Source organism: Symphalangus syndactylus, chromosome 4 (genome assembly GCF_028878055.3).
Source record: "Symphalangus syndactylus isolate Jambi chromosome 4, NHGRI_mSymSyn1-v2.1_pri, whole genome shotgun sequence".
NCBI classification, from domain to species: domain Eukaryota; kingdom Metazoa; phylum Chordata; class Mammalia; order Primates; family Hylobatidae; genus Symphalangus; species Symphalangus syndactylus.
The window spans coordinates 8,629,357-8,653,796 of record NC_072426.2 but is presented as its reverse complement, the minus strand read 5'-3'; positions in this window follow the sequence as shown (position 1 = coordinate 8,653,796).

Below are 24,440 nucleotides of genomic sequence, written 5' to 3'. Positions count from 1 at the left end.
GTAGTAGTGGAAAAAGGAATATATTCATATATAAACTACACAGAAGTATTCTGTGAAACTTCTTTCTGATCTGAGCATTCAGCTAACAGAGTTAAACCATACTTTTGATTGAGCCGTTCTGAAACACTCTTTCTGTAGAAACTGCAATTGGACATTCTGAGTGCTAAGAGGCCTATATTGGGAAAAAGAATGTCTACAAATAAAAACTACAAAGAAGAATTGTGTGAAACTTCTTTCTGTTCTGTTTGTTCAACTAAATGTGTTGAACCTTAGTTTCCATTGAGCCGTTCTGAAACACTCTTTCTGTAGAAAATGCAAGTGGAGATTGGGAGCGCTAAGAGGGTAATAGTGGAAAAAGGAATGTCTCCAAATATAAACTACACAGAATCATTCTGTGAAACTTCTTTCTGATCTGTGCATTCAGCTAACAGAGTTAAACCATACTTTTGATTGAGCAGATCTGAACACTCTTTCTGTAGAAAATGCAACTGGACATTTGGAGCGCTAAGAGAGTAGTAGTGGAAAAAGGAATATATACAAATACAAACTACACAGAAGCATTCTGTGAAACTTCTTTCTGATCTGAGCATTCAGCTAACAGAGTTAAACCATACTTTTGATTGTGCAGTTTTGAAACACTCTGTCTGTAGAAAATGCAACTGGACATTCGTAGCGCTAAGTGGGTTATAGTGGAAAAAAGAATATGTTCAAATATAAACTACACAGAAGCATTGTATGAAACTTCTTTCTGTTCTGTGCATTCAACTAACAGTGTTGAACCTTACTTTTGATTGAGCCTTTCTGAAACACTCTTTCTGTAGAAACTGCAATTGGACATTCTGAGCGCTGAGGCCTCTATTGGGAAAAATAATATCTTCAAATAAAAACTACACAGAAGCATTGTCTGAAACTTATTTCTGATATGTTCATTAAGCTAACAGAGTTAAACCATACATTTGATTGCGCAGTTCTGAACAATCTTTCTGTAGAAAATGCAAGTGGACATTCGGAGCGCTAAGAGGGTAATAGTAAAAAAAGAAATATATTCAAATATAAACTACACAGTAGAATTCTGTGAAAATTCTTTCTGTTCTGTGCATTCAACTAACAGAGTTGAACCTTACTTTTGATTGAGCCGTTCTGAAACACTCTTTCTGTAGAAACTGCAATTGGACATGCTAAGCGCTAAGAGGCCTACATTGGGAAAAACTATCTTCAAATAAAAACTACACAGATGCATTCTGTGAAACTTATTTCTGATCTGTAAATTCAGTTAACAGAGATAAAACATATTTTTGATTGAGCAGTTATGAAACACTCTTTTTGTAGAAAATGCAAGAGGAGATTCGGAGCGCTAAGAGGGTAATAGTGGAAAAGGGAATGTCTTCAAATATAAACTACACAGAATCATTCGGTGAACCTTCTTTCTGATCTGTGCATTCAGCTAACAGAGTTAAACCATACTTTTGATTGAGCAGATCTGAACACTCTTTCTGTAGAAAATGCAACTGGACATTTGGAGCGCTAAGAGCGTAGTAGTGGAAAAAGGAATATATTCAAATATAAACTACACAGAAGCATTCTGTGAAACTTCTTTCTGATCTGAGCATTCAGCTAACAGATTTAAACCATACTTTTGATTGAGCAGTTTTGAAACACTCTGTCTGTAGAAAATGCAACTGGACATTCGTAGCGCTAAGTGGGTAATAGTGGAAAAAAGAATATGTTCAAATATAAACTACACAGAAGCATTGTATGAAACTTCTTTCTGTTCTGTGCATTCAACTAACAGAGTTGAACCTTACTTTTGATTGAGCCGTTCTGAAACACTCTTTCTGTAGAAACTGCAATTGGACATTCTGAGCGCTAAGAGGCCTATATTGGGAAAAAGAATGTCTACAAATAAAAACTACAAAGAAGAATTGTGTGAAACTTCTTTCTGTTCTGTTTGTTCAAATAAAAGAGTTGAACCTTAGTTTCGATTGAGCCGTTCTGAAACACTCTTTCTGTAGAAAATGCAAGTGGAGATTGGGAGCGCTAAGAGGGTAATAGTGGAAAAAGGAATATCTCCAAATATAAACTACACAGAATCATTCTGTGAAACTTCTTTCTGATCTGTGCATTCAGCTAACAGAGTTAAACCATACTTTTGATTGAGCAGATCTGAACACTCTTTCTGTAGAAAATGCAACTGGACATTTGGAGCGCTAAGAGAGTAGTAGTGGAAAAAGGAATATATTCAAATATAAACGACACAGAAGCATTCTGTGAAACTTCTTTCTGATCTGTGCATTCAGCTAACAGAGTTAAACCATACTTTTGATTGAGCAGTTTTGAAACACTCTGTCTGTAGAAAATGCAACTGGACATTCGTAGCGCTAAGTAGGTAATAGTGGAAAAAAGAATATGTTCAAATATAAACTACACAGAAGCATTGTATGAAACTTCTTTCTTTTCTGTGCATTCAACTAACAGAGTTGAACCTTACCATTGATTGAGCCTTTCTGAAACACTCTTTCTGTAGAAACTGCAATTGGACATTCTGAGCGCTAAGAGGCCTCTATTGGGAAAAATAATATCTTCAAATAAAAACTACACAGAAGCATTGTGCGAAACTTATTTCTGATATGTTCATTAAGCTAACAGAGTTAAACCTTACTTTTGATTGCGCTGTTCTGAACACTCTTTCTGTAGAAAATGCAAGTGGACATTCGGAGCGCTAAGAGGTTAATAGTGGAAAAAGGAGTATATTCAAATATAAACTACACAGTAGCATTCTGTGAAAATTCTTTCTGTTCTGTGCATTCAACTAACAGAGTTGAACCTTACTTTTGATTGAGCCGTTCTGAAACACTCTTTCTGTAGAAACTGCAATTGGACATGCTAAGCGCTAAGAGGCCTACATTGGGAAAAAGAATATCTTCAAATAAAAACTACACAGATGCATTCTGTGAAACTTATTTCTGATCTGTAAATTCAGTTAACAGAGATAAAACATATTTTTGATTGAGCAGTTATGAAACACTCTTTTTGTGGAAAATGCAAGTGGAGATTCGGAGCGCTAAGAGGGTAATAGTCGAAAATGGAATGTCTTCAAATATAAACTACACAGAATCATTCGGTGAAACTTCTTTCTGATCTGTGCATTCAGCTAACAGAGTTAAACCATACTTTTGATTGAGCAGATCTGAACACTCTTTCTGTAGAAAATGCAACTGGACATTTGGAGCGCTAAGAGCGTAGTAGTGGAAAAAGTAATATATTCAAATATAAACTACACCGAAGCATTCTGTCAAACTTCTTTCTGATCTGAGCATTCAGCTAACAGAGTTAAACCATACTTTTGATTGAGCAGTTTTGAAACACTCTCTCTGTAGAAAATGCTACTGGACATTCGTAGCGCTAAGTGGGTAATAGTGGAAAAAAGAATATGTTCAAATATAAACTACACAGAAACATTGTATGAAACTTCTTTCTGTTCTGTGCATTCAACTAACAGAGTTGAACCTTACTTTTGATTGAGCCGTTCTGAAACACTCTTTCTGTAGAAACTGCAATTGGACATTCTGAGCGCTAGGAGGCCTATATTGGGAAAAAGAATGTCTACCAATAAAAACTACACAGAAGAAATGTGTGAAACTTCTTTCTGTTCTGTTTGTTCAACTAAAAGAGTTGAACCTTAGTTTTGATTGAGCCGTTCTGAAACACTCTTTCTGTAGAAAATGCAAGTGGAGATTCGGAGCGCTAATAGGGTAATAGTGGAAAAAGGAATGTCTCCAAATATAAACTACACAGAATCATTGTGTGAAACTTCTTTCTGATCTGTGCATTCAGCTAACAGAGTTAAACCATACTTTTGATTGAGCAGATCTGAACACTCTTTCTGTAGAAAATGCAAGTGGACATTTTGAGCGCTAAGAGAATAGTAGTGGAAAAAGGAATATATTCAAATATAAACTACACAGAAGCATTCTGTGAAACTTCTTTCTGATCTGAGCATTCAGCTAACAGAGTTAAACCATACTTTTGATTGAGCAGTTTTGAAACACTCTGTCTGTAGAAAATGCAACTGGACATTCGTAGCGCAAAGTGGGTAATAGTGGAAAAAAGAATATGTTCAAATATAAACTACACAGAAGCATTGTATGAAACTTCTTTCTGTTCTGTGCGTTCAACTAACAGAGTTGAACCTTACTTTTGATTGAGCCTTTCTGAAACACTCATTCTGTAGAAACTGCAATTGGACATTCTGAGCGCTAAGAGGCCTCTATTGGGAAAAATAATATCTTCAAATAAAAACTACACAGAAGCATTGTGTGAAACTTATTTCTGATATGTTCATTAAGCTAACAGAATTAAACCATACTTTTGATTGCGCAGTTCTGAACACTCTTTCTGTAGAAATTCAAGTGGACATTCGGAGCGCTAAGAGGTTAATAGTGGAAAAAGGAATATATTCAAATATAAACTACACAGTAGCATTCTGTGAAAATTCTTTCTGTTCTGTGCATTCAACTAACAGAGTTGAACCTTACTTTTGATTGAGCCGTTCTGAAACACTCTTTCTGTAGAATCTGCAATTGGACATGCTAAGCGCTAAGAGGCCTACGTTGGAAAAAAGAATATCTTCAAATAAAAACTACACAGATGCATTCTGTGAAACTTATTTCTGATCTGTAAATTCCGTTAACAGAGATAAAACATATTTTTGATTGAGCAGTTATGAAACACTCTTTTTGTAGAAAATGCAAGCGGAGATTCGGAGCGCTAAGTGGGTAATAGTGGAAAAAGGAATGTCTTCAAATATAAACTACACAGAATCATTCGGTGAAACTTCTTTCTGATCTGTGCATTCAGCTAACAGAGTTAAACCATGCTTTTGATTGAGCAGATCTGAACACTCTTTCTGTAGAAAATGCAACTGGACATTTGGAGCGCTAAGAGCGTAGTAGTGGAAAAAGGAATATATTCAAATATAAACTACACAGAAACATTCTGTGAAACTTCTTTCTGATCTGAGCATTCAGCTAACAGAGTTAAACCATACTTTTGATTGAGCAGTTTTGAAACACTCTGTCTGTAGAAAATGCAACTGGACATTCGTAGCGCTAAGTGGGTAATAGTGGAAAAAAGAATATGTTCAAATATAAACTACACAGAAGCATTGTATGAAACTTCTTTCTGTTCTGTGCATTCAACTAACAGAGTTGAACCTTACTTTTGATTGAGCCGTTGTGAAACACTCTTTCTGTAGAAACTGCAATTGGACATTCTGAGCGCTAAGAGGCCTATATTGGGAAAAAGAATGTCTACAAATAAAAACTACACAGAAGAATTGCGTGAAACTTCTTTCTGTTCTGTTTGTTCAACAAAAAGAGTTGAACCTTAGTTTCGATTGAGCCGTTCTGAAACACTCTTTCTGTAGAAAATGCAAGTGGAGATTCGGAGCGCTAAGAGGGTAATAGTGGAAAAAGGAATGTCTCCAAATATAAACTACACAGAAACATTCTGTGAAACTTCTTTCTGATCTGTGCATTCAGCTAACAGAGTTAAACCATACTTTTGATTGAGCAGATCTGAACACTCTTTCTGTAGAAAATGCAACTGGACATTTGGAGCGCTAAGAGAGTAGTAGTGGAAAAAGGAATATATTCAAATATAAACGACACAGAAGCATTCTGTGAAACTTCTTTCTGATCTGAGCATTCAGCTAACAGAGTTAAACCATACTTTTGATTGAGCAGTTTTGAAACACTCTGTCTGTAGAAAATGCAACTGGACATTCGTAGCGCTAAGTGGGTAATAGTGGAAAAAAGAATATGTTCAAATAAAAACTACACAGAAGCATTTTATGAAACTTCTTTCTGTTCTGTGCATTCAACTAACAGTGTTGAACCTTACTTTTGATTGAGCCTTTCTGAAACACTCTTTCTGTAGAAACTGCAATTGGACATTCTGAGCGCTAAGAGGCCTCTATTGGGAAAAAAAATATCTTCAAATAAAAACTACACAGAAGCATTGTATGAAACTTATTTCTGATATGTTCATTAAGCTAACAGAGTTAAACCATACTTTTGATTGCGCAGTTCTGAACCCTCTTTCTGTAGAAAATGCAAGTGGACATTCGGAGCGCTAAGAGGGTAATAGTGGAAAAAGGATTATATTCAAATATAAACTACACAGTAGCATTCTGTGAAAATTCTTTCTGTTCTGTGCATTCAACTAACAGAGTTGAACCTTACTTTTGATTGAGCCGTTCTGAAACACTCTTTCTGTAGAAACTGCAATTGGACATGCTAAGCGCTAAGAGGCCTACATTGGGAAAAAGAATATCTTCAAATAAAAACTACACAGATGCATTCTGTGAAACTTATTTCTGATCTGTAAATTCAGTTAACAGAGATAAAACATATTTTTGATTGAGCACTTATGAAACACTCTTTTTGTGGAAAATGCAAGTGGAGATTCGGAGCGCTAAGAGGGTAATAGTGGAAAATGGAATGTCTTCAAATATAAACTACACAGAATCATTCTGTGAAACTTCTTTCTGATCTGTGCATTCAGCTAACAGAGTTAAACCATGCTTTTGATTGAGCAGATCTGAACACTCTTTCTGTAGAAAATGCAACTGGACATTTGGAGCGCTAAGAGCGTAGTAGTGGAAAAAGGAATATATTCAAATATAAACTACACAGAAGCATTCTGTGAAACTTCTTTCTGATCTGAGCATTCCGCTAACAGAGTTAAACCATACTTTTGATTGAGGAGTTTTGAAACACTCTGTCTGTAGAAAATGCAACTGGACATTCGTAGCGCTAAGTGGGTAATAGTGGAAAAAAGAATATGTTCAAATATAAACTACACAGAAGCATTGTATGAAACTTCTTTCTGTTCTGTGCATTCAACTAACAGAGTTGAACCTTACTTTTGATTGAGCCGTTCTGAAACACTCTTTCTGTAGAAACTGCAATTGGACATTCTGAGCGCTAAGAGGCCTATATTGGGAAAAAGAATGTCTACAAATAAAAACTACACAGAAGAATTGTGTGAAACTTCTTTCAGCTCTGTTTGTTCAACTAAAAGAGTTGAGCCTTAGATTTGATTGAGCCGTTCTGAAACACTCTTTCTGTAGAAAATGCAAGTGGAGATTTGGAGCGCTAAGAGGGTAATAGTGGAAAAAGGAATGTCTCCAAATATAAACTACACAGAATCATTCTGTGTAACTTCTTTCTGATCTGTGCATTCAGCTAACAGAGTTAAACCATACTTTTGATTGAGCAGATCTGAACACTCTTTCTGTAGAAAATGCAACTGGACATTTGGAGCGCTAAGAGAGTAGTAGTGGAAAAAGGAATATATACAAATACAAACTACACAGAAGCATTCTGTGAAACTTCTTTCTGATCTGAGCATTCAGCTAACAGATTTAAACCATACTTTTGATTGAGCAGTTTTGAAACACTCTGTCTGTAGAAAATGCAACTGGACATTCGTAGCGCTAAGTGGGTAATAGTGGAGAAAAGAATATGTTCAAATATAAACTACACAGAAGCATTGTATGAAACTTCTTTCTGTTCTGTGCATTCAACTAACAGTGTTGAACCTTACTTTTGATTGAGCCTTTCTGAAACACTCTTTCTGTAGAAACTGCAATTGGACATTCTGAGCGCTAAGAGGCCTCTATTGGGAAAAATAATATCTTCAAATAAAAACTACACAGAAGCATTGTCTGAAACTTATTTCTGATATGTTCATTAAGCTAACAGAGTTAAACCATACATTAGATTGCGCAGTTCTGAACACTCTTTCTGTAGAAAATGCAAGTGGACATTCGGAGCGCTAAGAGGGTAATAGTGGAAAAAGAAATATATTCACATATAAACTACACAGTAGAATTCTGTGAAAATTCTTTCTGTTCTGTGCATTCAACTAACAGAGTTGAACCTTACTTTTGATTGAGCCGTTCTGAAACACTCTTTCTGTAGAAACTGCAATTGGACATGCTAAGCGCTAAGAGGCCTACATTGGGAAAAAGAATATCTTCAAATAAAAACTACACAGATGCATTCTGTGAAACTTATTTCTGATCTGTAAATTCAGTTAACAGAGATAAAACATATTGTTGGTTGAGCAGTTATGAAACACTCTTTTTGTAGAAATTGCAAGAGGAGATTCGGAGCGCTAAGGGGGTAATAGTGGAAAAGGGAATGTCTTCAAATATAAACTACACAGAATCATTCGGTGAAACTTCTTTCTGATCTGTGCATTCAGCTAACAGAGTTAAACCATACTTTTGATTGAGCAGATCTGAACACTCTTTCTGTAGAAAATGCAACTGGACATTTGGAGCGCTAAGAGCGTAGTAGTGGAAAAAGGAATATATTCAAATATAAACTACACAGAAGCATTCTGTGAAACTTCTTTCGGATCTGAGCATTCAGCTAACAGAGTTAAACCATACTTTTGATTGAGCAGTTTTGAAACACTCTGTCTGTAGAAAATGCAACTGGACATTCGTAGCGCTAAGTGGGTAATAGTGGAAAAAAGAATATGTTCAAATATAAACTACACAGAAGCATTGTATGAAACTTCTTTCTGTTCTGTGCATTCAACTAACAGAGTTGAACCTTACTTTTGATTGAGCCGTTCTGAAACACTCTTTCTGTAGAAACTGCAATTGGACATTCTGAGCGCTAAGAGGCCTATATTGGGAAAAAGAATGTCTACAAATAAAAACTACAAAGAAGAATTGTGTGAAACTTCTTTCTGTTCTGTTTGTTCAACTAAAAGAGTTGAACCTTAGCTTCGATTGAGCCGTTCTGAAACACTCTTTCTGTAGAAAATGCAAGTGGAGATTGGGAGCGCTAAGAGGGTAATAGTGGAAAAAGGAATGTCTCCAAATATAAACTACACAGAATCATTCTGTGAAACTTCTTTCTGATCTGTGCATTCAGCTAACAGAGTTAAACCATACTTTTGATTGAGCAGATCTGAACACTCTTTCTGTAGAAAATGCAACTGGACATTTGGAGCGCTAAGAGAGTAGTAGTGGAAAAAGGAATATATTCAAATATAAACGACACAGAAGCATTCTGTGAAACTTCTTTCTGATCTGTGCATTCAGCTAACAGAGTTAAACCATACTTTTGATTGAGCAGTTTTGAAACACTCTGTCTGTAGAAAATGCAACTGGACATTCGTAGCGCTAAGTAGGTAATAGTGGAAAAAAGAATATGTTCAAATATAAACTACACAGAAGCATTGTATGAAACTTCTTTCTTTTCTGTGCATTCAACTAACAGAGTTGAACCTTACCATTGATTGAGCCTTTCTGAAACACTCTTTCTGTAGAAACTGCAATTGGACATTCTGAGCGCTAAGAGGCCTCTATTGGGAAAAATAATATCTTCAAATAAAAACTACACAGAAGCATTGTGCGAAACTTATTTCTGATATATTCATTAAGCTAACAGAGTTAAACCTTACTTTTGATTGCGCAGTTCTGAACACTCTTTCTGTAGAAAATGCAAGTGGACATTCGGAGCGCTAAGAGGTTAATAGTGGAAAAAGGAGTATATTCAAATATAAACTACACAGTAGCATTCTGTGAAAATTCTTTCTGTTCTGTGCATTCAACTAACAGAGTTGAACCTTACTTTTGATTGAGCCGTTCTGAAACACTCTTTCTGTAGAAACTGCAAATGGACATGCTAAGCGCTAAGAGGCCTACATTGGGAAAAAGAATATCTTCAAATAAAAAATACAGATGCATTCTGTGAAACTTATTTCTGATCTGTAAATTCAGTTAACAGAGATAAAACATATTTTTGATTGAGCAGTTATGAAACACTCTTTTTGTGGAAAATGCAAGTGGAGATTCGGAGCGCTAAGAGGGTAATAGTCGAAAATGGAATGTCTTCAAATATAAACTACACAGAATCATTCGGTGAAACTTCTTTCTGATCTGTGCATTCAGCTAACAGAGTTAAACCATACTTTTGATTGAGCAGATCTGAACACTCTTTCTGTAGAAAATGCAACTGGACATTTGGAGCGCTAAGAGTGTAGTAGTGGAAAAAGGAATATATTCAAATATAAACGACACAGAAGCATTCTGTGAAACTTCTTTCTGATCTGTGCATTCAGCTAACAGAGTTAAACCATACTTTTGATTGAGCAGTTTTGAAACACTCTGTCTGTAGAAAATGCAACTGGACATTCGTAGCGCTAAGTAGGTAATAGTGGAAAAAAGAATATGTTCAAATATAAACTACACAGAAGCATTGTATGAAACTTCTTTCTTTTCTGTGCATTCAACTAACAGAGTTGAACCTTACCATTGATTGAGCCTTTCTGAAACACTCTTTCTGTAGAAACTGCAATTGGACATTCTGAGCGCTAAGAGGCCTCTATTGGGAAAAATAATATCTTCAAAAAAAACTACACAGAAGCATTGTGTGACACTTATTTCTGATATGTTCATTAAGCTAACAGAGTTAAACCATACTTTTGATTGCGCAGTTCTGAACACTCTTTCTGTAGAAAATGCAAGTGGACATTCGGAGCGCTAAGAGGGTAATAGTGGAAAAAGGAATATATTCAAATATAAACTACACAGTAGCATTCTGTGAAAATTCTTTCTGTTCTGTGCATTCAACTAACAGAGTTGAACCTTACTTTTGATTGAGCCGTTCTGAAACACTCTCTCTGTAGAAACTGCAATTGGACATGCTAAGCGCTAAGAGGCCTACATTGGGAAAAAGAATATCTTCAAATAAAAACTACACAGATGCATTCTGTGAAACTTATTTCTGATCTGTAAATTCAGTTAACAGAGATAAAACATATTTTTGATTGAGCAGTTAAGAAACACACTTTTTGTAGAAAATGCAAGTGGAGATTCGGAGCGCTAAGAGGGTAATAGTGGAAAAAGGAATGTCTTCAAATATAAACTACACAGAATCATTCGGTGAAATTTCTTTCTGATCTGTGCATTCAGCTAACAGAGTTAAACGATACTTTTGATTGAGCAGATCTGAACACTCTTTCTGTAGAAAATGCAACTGGACATTTGGAGCGCTAAGAGCGTAGTAGTGGAAAAAGGAATATATTCAAATATAAACTACACAGAAGCATTCTGTGAAATTTCTTTCTGATCTGAGCATTCAGCTAACAGAGTGAAACCATAATTTTGATTGAGCCGTTCTGAAACACTCTTTCTGTAGAAACTGCAATTGGACATTCTGAGCACGAGGAGGCCTATATTGGGAAAAAGAATGTCTACAAATAAAAACTACACAGAAGAATTGTGTGAAACTTCTTTCTGTTCTGTTTGTTCAACTAAAAGAGTTGAACCTTAGTTTTGATTGAGCCGTTCTGAAACACTCTTTCTGTAGAAAATGCAAGTGGAGATTCGGAGCGCTAAGAGGGTAATAGTGGAAAAAGGAATGTCTCCAAATATAAACTACACAGAATCATTCTGTGATACTTCTTTCTGATCTGTGCATTCAGCTGAAAGAGTTAAACCATACTTTTGATTGAGCAGATCTGAACACTCTTTCTGTAGAAAATGCAACTGGACATTTGGAGCGCTAATAGAGTAGTACTGGAAAAAGGAATATATTCAAATATAAACTACACAGAAGCATTCTGTGAAACTTCTTTCTGATCTGAGCATTCAGCTAACAGAGATAAAACATACTTTTGATTAGGCAGTTTTGAAACACTCTGTCTGTAGAAAATGCAACTGGACATTCGTAGCGCTAAGTGGGTAATAGTGGAAAAAAGAATATGTTCAAATATAAACTACACAGAAGCATTGTATGAAACTTCTTTCTGTTCTGTGCATTCAACTAACAGAGTTGAACCTTACTTTTGATTGAGCCTTTCTGAAACACTCTTTCTAGAGAAACTGCAATTGGACATTCTGAGCGCTAAGAGGCATCTATTGGGAAAAAAAATATCTTCAAATAAAAACTACACAGAAGCATTGTGTGAAACTTATTTCTGATATGTTCATTAAGCTAACAGAGTTAAACCATACTTTTGATTGCGCAGTTCTGAACACTCTTTCTGTAGAAAATGCAAGTGGACATTCGGAGCGCTAAGAGGTTAATAGTGGAAAAAGGAATATATTCAAATATAAACTACACAGCAGCATTCTGTGAAAATTCTTTCTGTTCTGTGCATTCAAGTAACAGAGTTGAACCTTACTTTTGATTGAGCCGTTCTGAAACACTCTTTCTGTAGAAACTGCAATTGGACATGCTAAGCGCTAAGAGGCCTACATTGGGAAAAAGAATATCTTCAAATAAAAACTACACAGATGCATTCTGTGAAACTTATTTCTGATCTGTAAATTCAGTAAACAGAGATAAAACCTATTTTTGATTGAGCAGTTATGAAACACTCTTTTTGTAGAAAATGCAAGGGGAGATTCGGAGCGCTAAGAGGGTAATAGTGGAAAAAGGAATGTCTTCAAATATAAACTACACAGAATCATTCGGTGAAACTTCTTTCTGATCTGTGCATTCAGCTAACAGAGTTAAACCATGCTTTTGATTGAGCAGATCTGAACACTCTTTCTGTAGAAAATGCAACTGGACATTTGGAGCGCTAAGAGCGTAGTAGTGGAAAAAGGAATATATTCAAATATAAACTACACAGAAACATTCTGTGAAACTTCTTTCTGATCTGAGCATTCAGCTAACAGAGTTAAACCATACTTTTGATTGAGCAGTTTTGAAACACTCTGTCTGTAGAAAATGAAACTGGACATTCGTAGCGCTAAGTGGGTAATAGTGGAAAAAAGAATATGTTCAAATATAAACTACACAGAAGCATTGTATGAAACTTCTTTCTGTTCTGTGCATTCAACTAACAGAGTTGAACCTTACTTTTGATTGAGCCGTTGTGAAACACTCTTTCTGTAGAAACTGCAATTGGACATTCTGAGCGCTAGGAGGCCTATATTGGGAAAAAGAATATCTTCAAATAAAAACTACACAGATGCATTCTGTGAAACTTATTTCTGATCTGTAAATTCCGTTAACAGAGATAAAACATATTTTTGATTGAGCAGTTATGAAACACTCTTTTTGTAGAAAATGCAAGCGGAGATTCGGAGCGCTAAGTGGGTAATAGTGGAAAAAGGAATGTCTTCAAATATAAACTACACAGAATCATTCGGTGAAACTTCTTTCTGATCTGTGCATTCAGCTAACAGAGTTAAACCATACTTTTGATTGAGCAGATCTGAACACTCTTTCTGTAGATAATGCAACTGGACATTTGGAGCGCTAAGAGCGTAGTAGTGGAAAAAGGAATATATTCAAATATAAACTACACAGAAGCATTCTGTGAAACTTCTTTCTGATCTGAGCATTCAGCTAACAGAGTTAAACCATACTTTTGATTGAGCCGTTCTGAAACACTCTTTCTGTAGAAACTGCAATTAGACATTCTGAGTGCTAAGAGGCCTATATTGGGAAAAAGAATGTCTACAAATAAAAACTACAAAGAAGAATTGTGTGAAACTTCTTTCTGTTCTGTTTGTTCAACTAAAAGAGTTGAACCTTAGTTTCGATTGAGCCGTTCTGAAACACTCTTTCTGTAGAAAATGCAAGTGGAGATTGGGAGCGCTAAGAGGGTAATAGTGGAAAAAGGAATGTCTCCAAATATAAACTACACAGAATCATTCTGTGAAACTTCTTTCTGATCTGTGCATTCAGCTAACAGAGTTAAACCATACTTTTGATTGAGCAGATCTGAACACTCTTTCTGTAGAAAATGCAACTGGACATTTGGAGCGCTAAGAGAGTAGTAGTGGAAAAAGGAATATATACAAATACAAACTACACAGAAGCATTCTGTGAAACTTCTTTCTGATCTGAGCATTCAGCTAACAGAGTTAAACCATACTTTTGATTGAGCAGTTTTGAAACACTCTGTCTGTAGAAAATGCAACTGGACATTCGTAGCGCTAAGTGGGTTATAGTGGAAAAAAGAATATGTTCAAATATAAACTACACAGAAGCATTGTATGAAACTTCTTTCTGTTCTGTTCATTCAACTAACAGTGTTGAACCTTACTTTTGATTGAGCCTTTCTGAAACACTCTTTCTGTAGAAACTGCAATTGGACATTCTGAGCGCTAAGAGGCCTCTATTGGGAAAAATAATATCTTCAAATAAAAACTACACAGAAGCATTGTCTGAAACTTATTTCTGATATGTTCATTAAGCTAACAGAGTTAAACCATACATTTGATTGCGCAGTTCTGAACACTCTTTCTGTAGAAAATGCAAGTGGACATTCGGAGCGCTAAGAGGGTAATAGTGGAAAAAGAAATATATTCAAATATAAACTACACAGTAGAATTCTGTGAAAATTCTTTCTGTTCTGTGCATTCAACTAACAGAGTTGAACCTTACTTTTGATTGAGCCGTTCTGAAACACTCTTTCTGTAGAAACTGCAATTGGACATGCTAAGCGCTAAGAGGCCTACATTGGGAAAAAGAATATCTTCAAATAAAAATTACACAGATGCATTCTGTGAAACTTATTTCTGATCTGTAAATTCAGTTAACAGAGATAAATCATATTTTTGATTGAGCAGTTATGAAACACTCTTTTTGTAGAAAATGCAAGAGGAGATTCGGAGCGCTAAGAGGGTAATAGTGGAAAAGGGAATGTCTTCAAATATAAACTACACAGAATCATTCGGTGAAACTTCTTTCTGATCTGTGCATTCAGCTAACAGAGTTAAAACATACTTTTGATTGAGCAGATCTGAACACTCTTTCTGTAGAAAATGCAACAGGACATTTGGAGCGCTAAGAGCGTAGTAGTGGAAAAAGGAATATATTCATATATAAACTACACAGAAGTATTCTGTGAAACTTCTTTCTGATCTGAGCATTCAGCTAACAGAGTTAAACCATACTTTTGATTGAGCCGTTCTGAAACACTCTTTCTGTAGAAACTGCAATTGGACATTCTGAGTGCTAAGAGGCCTATATTGGGAAAAAGAATGTCTACAAATAAAAACTACAAAGAAGAATTGTGTGAAACTTCTTTCTGTTCTGTTTGTTCAACTAAATGTGTTGAACCTTAGTTTCCATTGAGCCGTTCTGAAACACTCTTTCTGTAGAAAATGCAAGTGGAGATTGGGAGCGCTAAGAGGGTAATAGTGGAAAAAGGAATGTCTCCAAATATAAACTACACAGAATCATTCTGTGAAACTTCTTTCTGATCTGTGCATTCAGCTAACAGAGTTAAACCATACTTTTGATTGAGCAGATCTGAACACTCTTTCTGTAGAAAATGCAACTGGACATTTGGAGCGCTAAGAGAGTAGTAGTGGAAAAAGGAATATATACAAATACAAACTACACAGAAGCATTCTGTGAAACTTCTTTCTGATCTGAGCATTCAGCTAACAGAGTTAAACCATACTTTTGATTGTGCAGTTTTGAAACACTCTGTCTGTAGAAAATGCAACTGGACATTCGTAGCGCTAAGTGGGTTATAGTGGAAAAAAGAATATGTTCAAATATAAACTACACAGAAGCATTGTATGAAACTTCTTTCTGTTCTGTGCATTCAACTAACAGTGTTGAACCTTACTTTTGATTGAGCCTTTCTGAAACACTCTTTCTGTAGAAACTGCAATTGGACATTCTGAGCGCTGAGGCCTCTATTGGGAAAAATAATATCTTCAAATAAAAACTACACAGAAGCATTGTCTGAAACTTATTTCTGATATGTTCATTAAGCTAACAGAGTTAAACCATACATTTGATTGCGCAGTTCTGAACAATCTTTCTGTAGAAAATGCAAGTGGACATTCGGAGCGCTAAGAGGGTAATAGTAAAAAAAGAAATATATTCAAATATAAACTACACAGTAGAATTCTGTGAAAATTCTTTCTGTTCTGTGCATTCAACTAACAGAGTTGAACCTTACTTTTGATTGAGCCGTTCTGAAACACTCTTTCTGTAGAAACTGCAATTGGACATGCTAAGCGCTAAGAGGCCTACATTGGGAAAAACTATCTTCAAATAAAAACTACACAGATGCATTCTGTGAAACTTATTTCTGATCTGTAAATTCAGTTAACAGAGATAAAACATATTTTTGATTGAGCAGTTATGAAACACTCTTTTTGTAGAAAATGCAAGAGGAGATTCGGAGCGCTAAGAGGGTAATAGTGGAAAAGGGAATGTCTTCAAATATAAACTACACAGAATCATTCGGTGAACCTTCTTTCTGATCTGTGCATTCAGCTAACAGAGTTAAACCATACTTTTGATTGAGCAGATCTGAACACTCTTTCTGTAGAAAATGCAACTGGACATTTGGAGCGCTAAGAGCGTAGTAGTGGAAAAAGGAATATATTCAAATATAAACTACACAGAAGCATTCTGTGAAACTTCTTTCTGATCTGAGCATTCAGCTAACAGATTTAAACCATACTTTTGATTGAGCAGTTTTGAAACACTCTGTCTGTAGAAAATGCAACTGGACATTCGTAGCGCTAAGTGGGTAATAGTGGAAAAAAGAATATGTTCAAATATAAACTACACAGAAGCATTGTATGAAACTTCTTTCTGTTCTGTGCATTCAACTAACAGAGTTGAACCTTACTTTTGATTGAGCCGTTCTGAAACACTCTTTCTGTAGAAACTGCAATTGGACATTCTGAGCGCTAAGAGGCCTATATTGGGAAAAAGAATGTCTACAAATAAAAACTACAAAGAAGAATTGTGTGAAACTTCTTTCTGTTCTGTTTGTTCAAATAAAAGAGTTGAACCTTAGTTTCGATTGAGCCGTTCTGAAACACTCTTTCTGTAGAAAATGCAAGTGGAGATTGGGAGCGCTAAGAGGGTAATAGTGGAAAAAGGAATATCTCCAAATATAAACTACACAGAATCATTCTGTGAAACTTCTTTCTGATCTGTGCATTCAGCTAACAGAGTTAAACCATACTTTTGATTGAGCAGATCTGAACACTCTTTCTGTAGAAAATGCAACTGGACATTTGGAGCGCTAAGAGAGTAGTAGTGGAAAAAGGAATATATTCAAATATAAACGACACAGAAGCATTCTGTGAAACTTCTTTCTGATCTGTGCATTCAGCTAACAGAGTTAAACCATACTTTTGATTGAGCAGTTTTGAAACACTCTGTCTGTAGAAAATGCAACTGGACATTCGTAGCGCTAAGTAGGTAATAGTGGAAAAAAGAATATGTTCAAATATAAACTACACAGAAGCATTGTATGAAACTTCTTTCTTTTCTGTGCATTCAACTAACAGAGTTGAACCTTACCATTGATTGAGCCTTTCTGAAACACTCTTTCTGTAGAAACTGCAATTGGACATTCTGAGCGCTAAGAGGCCTCTATTGGGAAAAATAATATCTTCAAATAAAAACTACACAGAAGCATTGTGCGAAACTTATTTCTGATATGTTCATTAAGCTAACAGAGTTAAACCTTACTTTTGATTGCGCTGTTCTGAACACTCTTTCTGTAGAAAATGCAAGTGGACATTCGGAGCGCTAAGAGGTTAATAGTGGAAAAAGGAGTATATTCAAATATAAACTACACAGTAGCATTCTGTGAAAATTCTTTCTGTTCTGTGCATTCAACTAACAGAGTTGAACCTTACTTTTGATTGAGCCGTTCTGAAACACTCTTTCTGTAGAAACTGCAATTGGACATGCTAAGCGCTAAGAGGCCTACATTGGGAAAAAGAATATCTTCAAATAAAAACTACACAGATGCATTCTGTGAAACTTATTTCTGATCTGTAAATTCAGTTAACAGAGATAAAACATATTTTTGATTGAGCAGTTATGAAACACTCTTTTTGTGGAAAATGCAAGTGGAGATTCGGAGCGCTAAGAGGGTAATAGTCGAAAATGGAATGTCTTCAAATATAAACTACACAGAATCATTCGGTGAAACTTCTTTCTGATCTGTGCATTCAGCTAACAGAGTTAAACCATACTTTTGATTGAGCAGATCTGAACACTCTTTCTGTAGAAAATGCAACTGGACATTTGGAGCGCTAAGAGCGTAGTAGTGGAAAAAGTAATATATTCAAATATAAACTACACCGAAGCATTCTGTCAAACTTCTTTCTGATCTGAGCATTCAGCTAACAGAGTTAAACCATACTTTTGATTGAGCAGTTTTGAAACACTCTCTCTGTAGAAAATGCTACTGGACATTCGTAGCGCTAAGTGGGTAATAGTGGAAAAAAGAATATGTTCAAATATAAACTACACAGAAACATTGTATGAAACTTCTTTCTGTTCTGTGCATTCAACTAACAGAGTTGAACCTTACTTTTGATTGAGCCGTTCTGAAACACTCTTTCTGTAGAAACTGCAATTGGACATTCTGAGCGCTAGGAGGCCTATATTGGGAAAAAGAATGTCTACCAATAAAAACTACACAGAAGAAATGTGTGAAACTTCTTTCTGTTCTGTTTGTTCAACTAAAAGAGTTGAACCTTAGTTTTGATTGAGCCGTTCTGAAACACTCTTTCTGTAGAAAATGCAAGTGGAGATTCGGAGCGCTAATAGGGTAATAGTGGAAAAAGGAATGTCTCCAAATATAAACTACACAGAATCATTGTGTGAAACTTCTTTCTGATCTGTGCATTCAGCTAACAGAGTTAAACCATACTTTTGATTGAGCAGATCTGAACACTCTTTCTGTAGAAAATGCAAGTGGACATTTTGAGCGCTAAGAGAATAGTAGTGGAAAAAGGAATATATTCAAATATAAACTACACAGAAGCATTCTGTGAAACTTCTTTCTGATCTGAGCATTCAGCTAACAGAGTTAAACCATACTTTTGATTGAGCAGTTTTGAAACACTCTGTCTGTAGAAAATGCAACTGGACATTCGTAGCGCAAAGTGGGTAATAGTGGAAAAAAGAATATGTTCAAATATAAACTACACAGAAGCATTGTATGAAACTTCTTTCTGTTCTGTGCGTTCAACTAACAGAGTTGAACCTTACTTTTGATTGAGCCTTTCTGAAACACTCATTCTGTAGAAACTGCAATTGGACATTCTGAGCGCTAAGAGGCCTCTATTGGGAAAAATAATATCTTCAAATAAAAACTACACAGAAGCATTGTGTGAAACTTATTTCTGATATGTTCATTAAGCTAACAGAATTAAACCATACTTTTGATTGCGCAGTTCTGAACACTCTTTCTGTAGAAATTCAAGTGGACATTCGGAGCGCTAAGAGGTTAATAGTGGAAAAAGGAATATATTCAAATATAAACTACACAGTAGCATTCTGTGAAAATTCTTTCTGTTCTGTGCATTCAACTAACAGAGTTGAACCTTACTTTTGATTGAGCCGTTCTGAAACACTCTTTCTGTAGAATCTGCAATTGGACATGCTAAGCGCTAAGAGGCCTACGTTGGAAAAAAGAATATCTTCAAATAAAAACTACACAGATGCATTCTGTGAAACTTATTTCTGATCTGTAAATTCCGTTAACAGAGATAAAACATATTTTTGATTGAGCAGTTATGAAACACTCTTTTTGTAGAAAATGCAAGCGGAGATTCGGAGCGCTAAGTGGGTAATAGTGGAAAAAGGAATGTCTTCAAATATAAACTACACAGAATCATTCGGTGAAACTTCTTTCTGATCTGTGCATTCAGCTAACAGAGTTAAACCATACTTTTGATTGAGCAGATCTGAACACTCTTTCTGTAGAAAATGCAACTGGACATTTGGAGCGCTAAGAGCGTAGTAGTGGAAAAAGGAATATATTCAAATATAAACTAAACAGAAGCATTCTGTGAAACTTCTTTCTGATCTGAGCATTCAGCTAACGGAGTTAAACCATACTTTTGATTGAGCCGTTCTGAAACACTCTTTCTGTAGAAACTGCAATTAGACATTCTGAGTGCTAAGAGGCCTATATTGGGAAAAAGAATGTCTACAAATAAAAACTACAAAGAAGAATTGTGTGAAACTTCTTTCTGTTCTGTTTGTTCAACTAAAAGAGTTGAACCTTAGTTTCGATTGAGCCGTTCTGAAACACTCTTTCTGTAGAAAATGCAAGTGGAGATTGGGAGCGCTAAGAGGGTAATAGTGGAAAAAGGAATGTCTCCAAATATAAACTACACAGAATCATTCTGTGAAACTTCTTTCTGATCTGTGCATTCAGCTAACAGAGTTAAACCATACTTTTGATTGAGCAGATCTGAACACTCTTTCTGTAGAAAATGCAACTGGACATTTGGAGCGCTAAGAGAGTAGTAGTGGAAAAAGGAATATATACAAATACAAACTACACAGAAGCATTCTGTGAAACTTCTTTCTGATCTGAGCATTCAGCTAACAGAGTTAAACCATACTTTTGATTGAGCAGTTTTGAAACACTCTGTCTGTAGAAAATGCAACTGGACATTCGTAGCGCTAAGTGGGTTATAGTGGAAAAAAGAATATGTTCAAATATAAACTACACAGAAGCATTGTATGAAACTTCTTTCTGTTCTGTTCATTCAACTAACAGTGTTGAACCTTACTTTTGATTGAGCCTTTCTGAAACACTCTTTCTGTAGAAACTGCAATTGGACATTCTGAGCGCTAAGAGGCCTCTATTGGGAAAAATAATATCTTCAAATAAAAACTACACCGAAGCATTGTCTGAAACTTATTTCTGATATGTTCATTAAGCTAACAGAGTTAAAACATACATTTGATTGCGCAGTTCTGAACACTCTTTCTGTAGAAAATGCAAGTGGACATTCGGACCGCTAAGAGGGTAATAGTGGAAAAAGAAATATATTCAAATATAAACTACACAGTAGAATTCTGTGAAAATTCTTTCTGTTCTGTGCATTCAACTAACAGAGTTGAACCTTACTTTTGATTGAGCCATTCTGAAACACTCTTTCTGTAGAAACTGCAATTGGACATGCTAAGCGCTAAGAGGCCTACATTGGGAAAAAGAATATCTTCAAATAAAAACTACACAAATGCATTCTGTGAAACTTATTTCTGATCTGTAAATTCAGTTAACAGAGATAAAACATATTTTTGATTGAGCAGTTATGAAACACTCTTTTTGTAGAAAATGCAAGAGGAGATTCGGAGCGCTAAGAGGGTAATAGTGGAAAAGGGAATGTCTTCAAATATAAACTACACAGAATCATTCGGTGAAACTTCTTTCTGATCTGTGCATTCAGCTAACACAGTTAAAACATACTTTTGATTGAGCAGATCTGAACACTCTTTCTGTAGAAAATGCAACTGGACATTTGGAGCGCTAAGAGCGTAGTAGTGGAAAAAGGAATATATTCATATATAAACTACACAGAAGTATTCTGTGAAACTTCTTTCTGATCTGAGCATTCAGCTAACAGAGTTAAACCATACTTTTGATTGAGCCGTTCTGAAACACTCTTTCTGTAGAAACTGCAATTGGACATTCTGAGTGCTAAGAGGCCTATATTGGGAAAAAGAATGTCTACAAATAAAAACTACAAAGAAGAATTGTGTGAAACTTCTTTCTGTTCTGTTTGTTCAACTAAAAGTGTTGAACCTTAGTTTCGATTGAGCCGTTCTGAAACACTCTTTCTGTAGAAAATGCAAGTGGAGATTGGGAGCGCTAAGAGGGTAATAGTGGAAAAAGGAATGTCTCCAAATATAAACTACACAGAATCATTCTGTGAAACTTCTTTCTGATCTGTGCATTCAGCTAACAGAGTTAAACAATACTTTTGATTGAGCAGATCTGAACACTCTTTCTGTAGAAAATGCAACTGGACATTTGGAGCGCTAAGAGAGTAGTAGTGGAAAAAGGAATATATACAAATACAAACTACACAGAAGCATTCTGTGAAACTTCTTTCTGATCTGAGCATTCAGCTAACAGAGTTAAACCATACTTTTGATTGTGCAGTTTTGAAACACTTTGTCTGTAGAAAATGCAACTGGACATTCGTAGCGCTAAGTGGGTTATAGTGGAAAAAAGAATATGTTCAAATATAAACTACACAGAAGCATTGTATGAAACATCTTTCTGTTCTGTGCATTCAACTAACAGTGTTGAACCTTACTTTTGATTGAGCCTTTCTGAAACACTCTTTCTGTAGAAACTGCAATTGGACATTCTGAGCGCTGAGGCCTCTATTGGGAAAAATAATATCTTCAAATAAAAACTACACAGAAGCATTGTCTGAAACTTATTTCTGATATGTTCATTAAGCTAACAGAGTTAAACCATACTTTTGATTGCGCAGTTCTGAACACTCTTTCTGTAGAAAATGCAAGTGGACATTCGGAGTGCTAAGAGGGTAATAGTGGAAAAAGAAATATATTCAAATATAAACTACACAGTAGAATTCTGTGAAAATTCTTTCTGTTCTGTGCATTCAACTAACAGAGTTGAACCTTACTTTTGATTGAGCCGTTCTGAAACACTCTTTCTGTAGAAACTGCAATTGGACATGCTAAGCGCTAAGAGGCCTACATTGGGAAAAACAATATCTTCAAATAAAAACTACACAGATGCATTCTGTGAAACTTATTTCTGATCTGTAAATTCAGTTAACAGAGATAAAACATATTTTTGATTGAGCAGTTATGAAACACTCTTTTTGTAGAAAATGCAAGAGGAGATTCGGAGCGCTCAGAGGGTAATAGTGGAAAAGGGAATGTCTTCAAATATAAACTACACAGAATCATTCGGTGAAACTTCTTTCTGATCTGTGCATTCAGCTAACAGAGTTAAACCATACTTTTGATTGAGCAGATCTGAACACTCTTTCTGTAGAAAATGCAACTGGACATTTGGAGCGCTAAGAGCGTAGTAGTGGAAAAAGGAATATATTCAAATATAAACTACACAGAAGCATTCTGTGAAACTTCTTTCTGATCTGAGCATTCAGCTAACAGATTTAAACCATACTTTTGATTGAGCAGTTTTGAAACACTCTGCCTGTAGAAAATGCAACTGGACATTCGTAGCACTAAGTGGGTAATAGTGGAAAAAAGAATATGTTCAAATATAAACTACACAGAAGCATTGTATGAAACTTCTTTCTGTTCTGTGCATTTAACTAACAGAGTTGAACCTTACTTTTGATTGAGCCGTTCTGAAACACTCTTTCTGTAGAAACTGCAATTGGACATTCTGAGCGCTAAGAGGCCTATATTGGGAAAAAGAATGTCTACAAATAAAAACTACAAAGAAGAATTGTGTGAAACTTCTTTCTGTTCTGTTTGTTCAACTAAAAGAGTTGAACCTTAGTTTCGATTGAGCCGTTCTGAAACACTCTTTCTGTAGAAAATGCAAGTGGAGATTGGGAGCGCTAAGAGGGTAATAGTGGAAAAAGGAATATCTCCAAATATAAACTACACAGAATCATTCTGTGAAACTTCTTTCTGATCTGTGCATTCAGCTAACAGAGTTAAACCATACTTTTGATTGAGCAGATCTGAACAATCTTTCTGTAGAAAATGCAACTGGACATTTGGAGCGCTAAGAGAGTAGTAGTGGAAAAAGGAATATATTCAAATATAAACGACACAGAAGCATTCTGTGAAACTTCTTTCTGATCTGTGCATTCAGCTAACAGAGTTAAACCATACTTTTGATTGAGCAGTTTTGAAACACTCTGTCTGTAGAAAATGCAACTGGACATTCGTAGCGCTAAGTAGGTAATAGTGGAAAAAAGAATATGTTCAAATATAAACTACACAGAAGCATTGTATGAAACTTCTTTCTTTTCTGTGCATTCAACTAACAGAGTTGAACCTTACCTTTGATTGAGCCTTTCTGAAACACTCTTTCTGTAGAAACTGCAATTGGACATTCTGAGCGCTAAGAGGCCTCTATTGGGAAAAATAATATCTTCAAATAAAAACTACACAGAAGCATGGTGTGAAACTTATTTCTGATATGTTCATTAAGCTAACAGAGTTAAACCTTACTTTTGATTGCGCAGTTCTGAACACTCTTTCTGTAGAAAATGCAAGTGGACATTCGGAGCGCTAAGATGGAAATAGTGGAAAAAGGAATATATTCAAATATAAACTACACAGTAGCATTCTGTGAAAATTCTTTCTGTTCTGTGCATTCAACTAACAGAGTTGAACCTTACTTTTGATTGAGCCGTTCTGAAACACTCTTTCTGTAGAAACTGCAATTGGACATGCTAAGCGCTAAGAGGCCTACATTGGGAAAAAGAATATCTTCAAATAAAAAATACACAGATGCATTCTGTGAAACTTATTTCTGATCTGTAAATTCAGTTAACAGAGATAAAACATATTTTTGATTGAGCAGTTATGAAACACTCTTTTTGTGGAAAATGCAAGTGGAGATTCGGAGCGCTAAAGGGTAATAGTGGAAAATGGAATGTCTTCAAATATAAACTACACAGAATC